This window comes from Sprattus sprattus, assembly GCF_963457725.1.
Source record: "Sprattus sprattus genome assembly, chromosome: 1".
Classification (NCBI taxonomy): Eukaryota; Metazoa; Chordata; class Actinopteri; order Clupeiformes; family Clupeidae; genus Sprattus; species Sprattus sprattus.
Window position 1 is genome coordinate 21711239 of NC_137920.1, and position 8546 is coordinate 21719784.

The window sequence follows — 8546 nt, forward strand, 5'->3', positions numbered from 1 at the left end:
TGTGTGTGTGTGTGTGTGTGTGTGTGTGTGTGTGTGTGTGTGTGTGGATTTTGCCAGGAATAGGTCAAATGTATGGGTGTGTGTGTGTTCAACAGTAGAAATGTTTGTTAACAAAGGTTTAATGGAAAGAGGTTTACGTTTATGGAGACTTTAAACAACAGTAAACACTGTGCTGAACCAAAAAGTAACCACTAAAATACAAAAAAATCAAACATCAGAAAATCCTGTCAAGTTCACACATTAACAGACACAGGCAAGCCTGCTACATTAACCTCAAGTGATTTAAGAGTAAATGTGAGGGTTTATGTTGCTCTGTATTGTTTGCAAACATTTCATTGTAGTCCGCTTGTGAGTGTGTGTGTCCGTGCGTGCGTATGTGTTTGTGTGGGTGTGTGAGTGAGTGCGTACATGCATGAGTGCGTGTGTGTGAGTGTGAGAGAGTGTGTGTGTTTGAGTATATCCAAGTGTGACTCTCCTAATTCAAGCATAAAATGCTGATGAAAGGTAACAGTGTAATTTACCGTCACACACACCAGCCCTGAGTAATGGTCTCCTCTTCTTTCCTCATTAGTCTCTCCTCTCATCATGGCTTTTTGGTTATTTCCATGTCCTGTTTGCATATCTGCAGCCATTTTAATCAAACGCCTCTACTTTTAAGTTGTGTTTCAATTACAAACACACACAAAAAAATACAAATTAAAGGAATTAGATAATTAACGAGAAGAATTAAACAAATGATTGCTGTAAAATGTTTGTCTCTCCCTTGTAATAACTAACAGGCAAGACAGGGACATGCAAATCAAACAAACAAGCAAGCAAGCAAACAGGCAAAGAAAAAGTCCCAGTTACAAACCCCTCATTGAGAGTGCTTCTCCAGCCAGTGTAGTACTAGCGCAGTACTACAGGCCATTGCTGCAGTGATACTCCCTGTTTCCCCTTTATGAGGCCAATGTTTATGTTGATGTTTACTCTTGTATCCACAGTGACAGGTCAGTGCAACACTGAGGGACCCAAAATGAAAACAGCCTGAAATGCATTCTCTCCTGTTATGCAGAATAATAAAGTCTGATGTTGTGGGTAATAACTGCACTTATTTTATGATGGCGAGCGTGATGACATGAAGATTATATTTAAGGTGGGGTGTGTTACTGGAGACGTCAGTGTAAATCAGGTGACCATTTCATGGTAAAATGGCCAGTTAATTGAAACGTAAAAAGTAAAAAATAATACATTTTTACAGCTATGCAGACCAACCGTGTTTCTACCCAGAATAGCACCTCTCTTTGAGGTTTCAAGTTTCAAGTGTTTTTATTTGTCAAATACAACGAATGAGCTGTAATGTAGGTAGCAGCAACAACAACAGTAACTATAAATAAATAATCAAAAATATTTTCAATCTGAGTGAGTCATACCACAGGCTTCTTCTCCAGGTAATGAGTTGGGGTTGCTATGGATACAACAGAGCTCTCTCCTCAGCACCCTCTTCTGGGCACTTCCTCTCACTTAGCCAATCAGCTTCCAGAAACCCTCAACAACAGACACCACCATCGGAAGAGGATGCTTGTGATGCTAGTGGACCAGGACATCCAGAACCAGAACCTTGAGGAATCCAAGCTGAAATGTCTCAGCAAATATTGACGGTATAAATGATGCTGAGGGTGTTACCGTGGCCTACTGGGGCCTCGGAAGATGGTCATAGCAAAAGAGCCGTAATCTCACCAGCCGCCAATGCTAGGTGTGGCGCCAGCTATTGTGACTCGTCACGTCTGACATCACTTCCTCGCTCGTTGTCTCCAAGACATCTGCGTCCGCACCCAGAGATCCGCGTACTGTGAAACAAACGGCAAAACCTCCAAACAGGATTAGCACGGACGCTAGTTCTGAATCGCCGCGGCGACGTTACAGACAAACAAGCTCTGGCGAGGAAGAAGAGGAAGCGTGACGATGAAGGTTGGAGGCCGTCAGGAGCGGCGGTTAGCAGTAGGGGGGAGAGATCATGTAAGAATACCCCCATCCCGCCACCCCCCAACACCCAGTCTGTTGTCCACTGGACGCACAAAGGCGGCTGTATCACTAAGGGGACGTCCAGCTGAGATACCGTCACCCATCTGTGGTCACGGGATCGCCTTGGATTCTGCAGTTTTCCTTGTCTTTACTTTGGAGGAGAACTCAGCCATGGATACTGCGGGTTTTTTTTGTTCCTTCCCCTTTTTGTTGTTGTTATTGTTGTTGTTGTTGGGTAGTTACGACTGGCATTCATTGTGTGTATTGGTTAGTACCTTCGCGCTCCACACACAGAACAGCGTTTGGGCTCAAATGGATCAAGTTCAACTAAATCCTATTAATCGGAACATGTGGGACATAAGGGAGGTGACAGCACACGCCATATTTGTGCCCCCCCTGCCCCCCAACACACACACACACACACACACCACACACACATTTGATGTGTCATTCTCTCCGCCTCCCCCCCCCCCCCCATGTAGAGATCTGGGGGATCTATGTTTTTTTTGGGGGGGGTGTCCGTTGCACTAGCATCGTTGCACTAGCTGTCATTCAGTCCGACTCGAGGGGACAGACGGAGGGAAATCGGCTTGATGGGAAGGAAACCGTGGAAAAGAAGATGGCTGAGAGGAGGACAGAGAGAGGGAGAGAGAGAGCGAAAGAGAGAGAGCGAGAGAGAAGCAAACACAGGAGGAGGCCCATGGACGATCAAAGATGGCCGCCGAGTCCTCTTCGGGGAAAGACGGTTCCGCGGTCTTTGAAGAACTGGACGAGGAGCTGGATCACACGAGTTTCGGTAGGTGCGCCGTCCTCAAAGCCGCGCTAGCATTCTCTCGCCGGGATTTGGAGAACCGGCGTCTGGCGTCTGTTCTCCACCCCCACCACCCAGATTATTTTTTTCTTTTCTTTCATGATAGGCCTGAGCCTGGGTGAAGGCTATTCTCTTTTGATTTCAAAGGCGCCACATCAATTGCTTTGACTGCATAGCAAAAAGAGATGGAGATACTGTGTGTGTGTGTGTGTGTGTGTGTGAGAGAGAGAGAGAGAGAGAGAGAGAGAGAGAATGAGAAAGATGGAGGGAGAGAGAGGAGGCTTAATGTCTCAAAGAAAATTACGAGCTTTTTTTTTTTGTGCTCAGTTCCTGCCGATGGTGAACTTGCGCGTTGAACTTTTGATTCTCTGCCCACGGAGAACTGAGGCTCTCCATTAGCGGCCTCCTGTCTTCATTCTCTCCCTGCAGCTTTATTCTTCTCCCAGAGAGTATCGAGTGGGAATCTTTGGGTTACAGAAAACAGTGTGTGTGTGTGTGTGTGGGGGGGGGGGGGGGGGGGGGTTATAGAGAAAGAGCCTGAGCTAACAGCTTCAGAGAGAGAGCAAGAGAGCGCGAGAGTAGATTTATAACAATAACAGCAAAACAATATTTGAATAACCAGCAGGAGGTAACCCTCTTAATCCACTGAGACTAATCCACTGAGTTTCTGGGAATATTAGCCGGGCAGATATTCAGACGACTCAAAGGACGTCAGCAGGACCCCAGCGCACGTTTTGTGACAGTCTTTTATGTGGCCCGAGCAAAAAAAGGCAGATGCTTTTTTTTGGGCCTTTTTTCTCCTTCACTTTGAATCAAATAATTCTATTATGATAGCCCAATATCCCTGGGTTTCAGAAAGGGCTTTTTTTTCCCCTCCCCTTAAGATCCCTCAATAGACAGATCATAGCTCTGAAGCAAGCAACAGCCATACTTTTCAAACCTCTCGATTCTAGACATATTTATACTTTTGATGTATATTTTCTCGGGTTAATGTTTTGCTAATAGCTATGAATTAGCCGTAGTAAATAAAACAACCCCCCCCCCATCCCAAAACATTTAACAGCTCTAAAAACAGGGCTTGCAATTTTACTGTTTCCCTCTACCTTCTTGCTTTATTATATAGATAATTGTATAATGCTTTATTATATAGATAATTTTATTAATTATATAGACTAATTCCATGATTTCTGTCTTATCTCTGTGAAGGTTTTAATGAAGATTTCAGCCCCCGTTCACTGCCAGGCATTTAAACAGGCCTTTTGTTGCCACGGGCGCCGCCATGGCGAAGCTAAGCCTGTTTCAGGCCGGGCCAACAGAAGAGAGAAAACGAGTGTTGGCAGGTGTGACAGACAACCGCACGGGTGACAAGTGGTACGCCTCTGTGTGTTTTTGGAGAGTCGCTTTACAGGGCAGAAGTGTGTGTGTGTGTGTGTGTGTGTGTGTGTGTGTGTGTGTGTGTGTATGTGTGGGAGAGTAGCTCTACAGGGGCTGTTCGACGTGTGTGTGTGTGTGTGTGTGTGGAAGAGTAGCTCTACAGGGGCTGTTCGACGTGCATGCGTGTGTGTGTGTGTGTGTGTGTGTGTGTGTGTGTGTGTGTGTGTGTGTGTGCATCCGGGCCGGTGGTGCAAACCTTTTTAAAATGTTCCCATAACTATTTATTGAAAAAAAAAATATTTAAACTTTTTTATATACATCAATTTTGCAGATGCTTTTAACCAAAGTGACTTACAATAGAGATATATGTTTTCATCAGTAGCCTACTACTACAAAGTGCTCCTTTGGAATATTAGTCTGCGTCTTTAAACCCATTATACTGGTGTTGTTAGCGCCTTGCTAGCCCATTGCAGGAGCGACTACTTTATTGTAGTAACCTTTTGGGCCGTTTGCATTAAAAGAACTAGGGTTTTTTCCTTAAGTATGAAACCAGAGAAAGGTGGAGAGCTTCAAAACTGTGTGTATATGTATTTGTACTGCTTTGCTATTTAGATTGTATTTTAGGTTACTTTGTCGTTTTTCTATTTCTTATGTAAAGAAGTAGTTATTGTTACACCAAGTTTGTATTGCTTTTAGCTTGACTGTTCTCTGCCTTGTACGTTGCTTTGGACAAAACCTTAATTGTGTACCTTAACCATACGTTAACTTCTGCTAGGTATTTAGTTATTGGCGCTGTTTGGGTCAGAAAGAGAGTTTTTCCTCAGGGTTTCATATTTGAAGGATTTCATGTTTACATTGAAGTGCCTTTACGCCTAAGCAAGCTATTTCTTTGAGACAATAACTTCTCTCAGTCAGCGTTTAATATTGAGATGAAGCGGACCCCAAACCCCACAGCCATCTGTGTTTAAGAGTGAAGCCGCCATCTTGGCAAGCCTAAGCTGTGGCGGGGCTCTACTCGAGAGACGACTTGATGGAATTGTGGTCTAGAAGGTTCTTGTTAAACAGACAGTTTAGTTTTTTGAGGCCCGACTTCAGGAAATGTTTGGACTGGTTTTGTTTCATATTTTTCAATCGCTGCCAACCACTTTTTAAAATATATTGATTTGGTGGCTTCTCTAGCCTTTTTAGACAGGACTGTGAGGATCAGAGAGGAATTAAGTGGGAGGGGGACTGATATGAGGGGTGGACTTCTGGGTGAAGTCACCTCAGGCCAGCCAGCCTGGGTCCCACTGGGCACTTGACATCCTTATAGTACGGTACGCCACTAATGCTATGCTATGACTTCCCCGTTCCCCACCACATTCAGTCCAAATGTTGTAATGGTGGCCTCTAGGTTATGATATCTCTATGCATTACACACTGTACAGATATACATCTCATAAACATCCGACTGTGTGGAACTACTACATCTCGAAACATATTCAGTTCCCACATCTGTTTTTTCTCTCTCCCACCATCTGCCATTCCCTCAGCTTGTCATGTCTCATAACTTTAATCCATCTGCATCTAAATCTTTTGTCTTATCTACAAAGTCTTCTGTCTTCCATACCTACAACCCCCCCCCCCCCACATCTATCTGACAATCTTATCTCTTTAAAATGCCACCTTCCGTATAGTGCAGACTCACTATTCTATGTACCTTGGCTTATCTCCCAGTCTATCTGTCTGTCGGTCTATCTGTCTTTCTATCTGTCTGTCTGTCTGTCTGTCTGTCTGTCTGTCTGTCTGTCTGTCTGTCTGTCTGTCTGTCTGTCTGTCTGTCTGTCTACTCTGCAGCAGAGTCAGAGTGTTTGGAGTGGTGTGTGGTGGCCTATCTGACATACGCAATGAGTCCTGGGCATTGGGCTGATGTCACTATGTCACAGAGGATGCAGCAGATTGTGCAGCAGGTAGTCTGTGCCTTCCCTCCCCCCAGTCTCTTGTCCCTCCCTCAACTCACCTCAGTAGAAGAGACGGGGGGTGGAAAGAGAGCAATCATGTGAGATTTTAACTCCATTTGTACAGCCAGTGTGTGTTTTTTGTGTGTGTGTGTGTGTGTGTGTGTGTGTGTGTGTGTGTGTGTGTGTGTGTGTGTGTGTGTGTGTGTGTGTGTATAACATACTAGTGTGCACATGTATTTTGGCATACTTTGACACACTTTGGCACACTATGTGTGCATGGAAGTATGTGAGTGTTTTTGCTGGCTCTGTACATATGTGCGTGTGTGTGTGTATGACAGAGAAAGATAGATAGATAAAGAATGTATGTGAGAGTGTGTTTTTGTGGATATTTGTGTGAATTGTTTTTGTATGTGTTTGTGTTTTTTGTGGAAATGTGTGTGAACTTAGTGTGTGTGTGTGAGTGTGTGTGTGTGTGTGTGTGTGTGTGTGTGTGTGTGTGTGTTCGGTGAGTGTGTGTGTGTTTGTGTTTGTGTTTTTTGTGGATATGTTTGTGAGTTTGTGTGTGTGTGTTCGGTGAGTGTGTGTGTGTGTGGGTTTTTTTTGTTTTTATGGATATCTGTGTTGCTCTGAGGCATCTCAACACTTCAGGACAGTGTGGGACGAACAGAGAGGGTAGAAATGAGGGCAGAGGAATAGCGAAAGAATTGGTGAGTGAAGGAGAGGGACAAAGAGATAGAGAGAATGAACAAGAGAAGGAGAGAGATAGAGAGAATGAACAAGAGAAGGAGAGAGAGAATGAACAAGAGAAGAAGAAAGAGAATGAACAAGAGAAGGAGAGAGAAAATGAACAAGAGAAGGATCGAGAAAGAGAGAATGAACAAGAGAAGGAGAGAGAGAGAGGGAGAGAATGAGCAAGTGAAAGAGAAATAGAGAGCGCAAGTGAAAAAGAGAAAGAGACAAGGAGAGAGACAGAGAGAGCAAGTGAAGGAGAGCTATAGAAAGAGACAGTAAAAGAGAGTAAGAGGGAGTGCAAGGGAGCGCATGAGAGAGGAAAGAGAGAGGATCAGAAGGATGGAAAGAGAGAGAGAGGGAAGGGAAAAAGTGTGTGAGAAAAAAGGGAGAGGGCACGAGAGAGAGAGAGGGCGCGCGCGCGAGAAAGAGAGAGAGGGCACAAGAGAGAAAGAGAGAGAGAGAGAGAGAGGGCGAGGGCGAGGGCGCGCGCGTGAGAAAGAGAGAGAGGGCACAAGAGAGAAAGAGAGAGAGAGAGAGAGAGGGCGAGGGCGAGAGAGAGAGAGAGAGAGAGAGAGAGAGAGAGAGAGAGAGAGAGAGGGCGAGGGCGAGGGCGAGAGAGAGAGAGAGAGAGAGGGCGAGGGCGAGAGAGAGAGAGAGAGAGAGAGGCTTAGGCAGGCGGATCTCAGCCCTCCTGAAGGGTTGACCTTTAGCTCCTCGCAGGGTCTGGGGGCCACGCGCCCCCCCTCCAGCCCTCTCCCTTCACCTCCACTCCCCAAGGAGCCGCTGAGACGCACCCCCCTCCCCCACCACCTCCCAGCACCGCCAATAACAATCTCTCCATATTCTCTCCCTCTCACTTCTCTATCTCCCTCTCACTCTCTCTCTCTCTCTTGCCCTCTCCCTCTCTCTCACTCTCACTTCTGTCTCTCCTTCTCACAGTCCTTATCTTGTTTAGTACCTCTCCTCTCTCTCTATCTTTCTCTATGCCCATTACCTCTTTCCCTCCCTCTACTTTCTGTCCTCCCATCTCTCTTTTTCTGGCTGCTACCCCCCTCTTTCCTTCTCTCTCCTTCTCTCCTTCTTCCTCTGTCTCTGTCACTCTTTCTCGTTCTATCCTTCCTTCCCCTCTCTCCAACCATCTCTCTCTATCCTTCCTTCCCCTCTCTCCAACCATCTCTCTCTATCCTTCCGCCCCCTCTCGCTATCCATCTCTCTCTCTCTCTCTCTATCCTTCCTCCCCCTGTCTCTTTCTCCATCTCCATCTCTCTCTCTCTCTCCATGCCAGACGGACAGCACTCCCTCACTAACCGCCATCATATTTCATTCATGAGGGTGAAGTTGGTGCATCTCCCTGCTGGTGTGGCAAAGGTCACACTCATTGTTTTACCGTTAGGACTCCGGCAGGCATGAGGATAGCGCTGGAATTTCAATTGCTTGTTAGTTTGTTTGTGTGTGGATGTGGATGTGGATGTGGATGTGGATGTGGATGTGGATGTGGATGTGGATGGAATTGGGTGTGTTGTTGAACACAAGTCAAAACACTTCTACACTCATCCGCATGTAATAAAACATAAATTTTTTAGCATTATTCGACATTATTCAAAACTCGCTCCCATGGCCAGACTTGTTATATGTCATTTTCTCAAGAATATAATTCAGTTTCTGTGGAAAATATCTGAATTGTT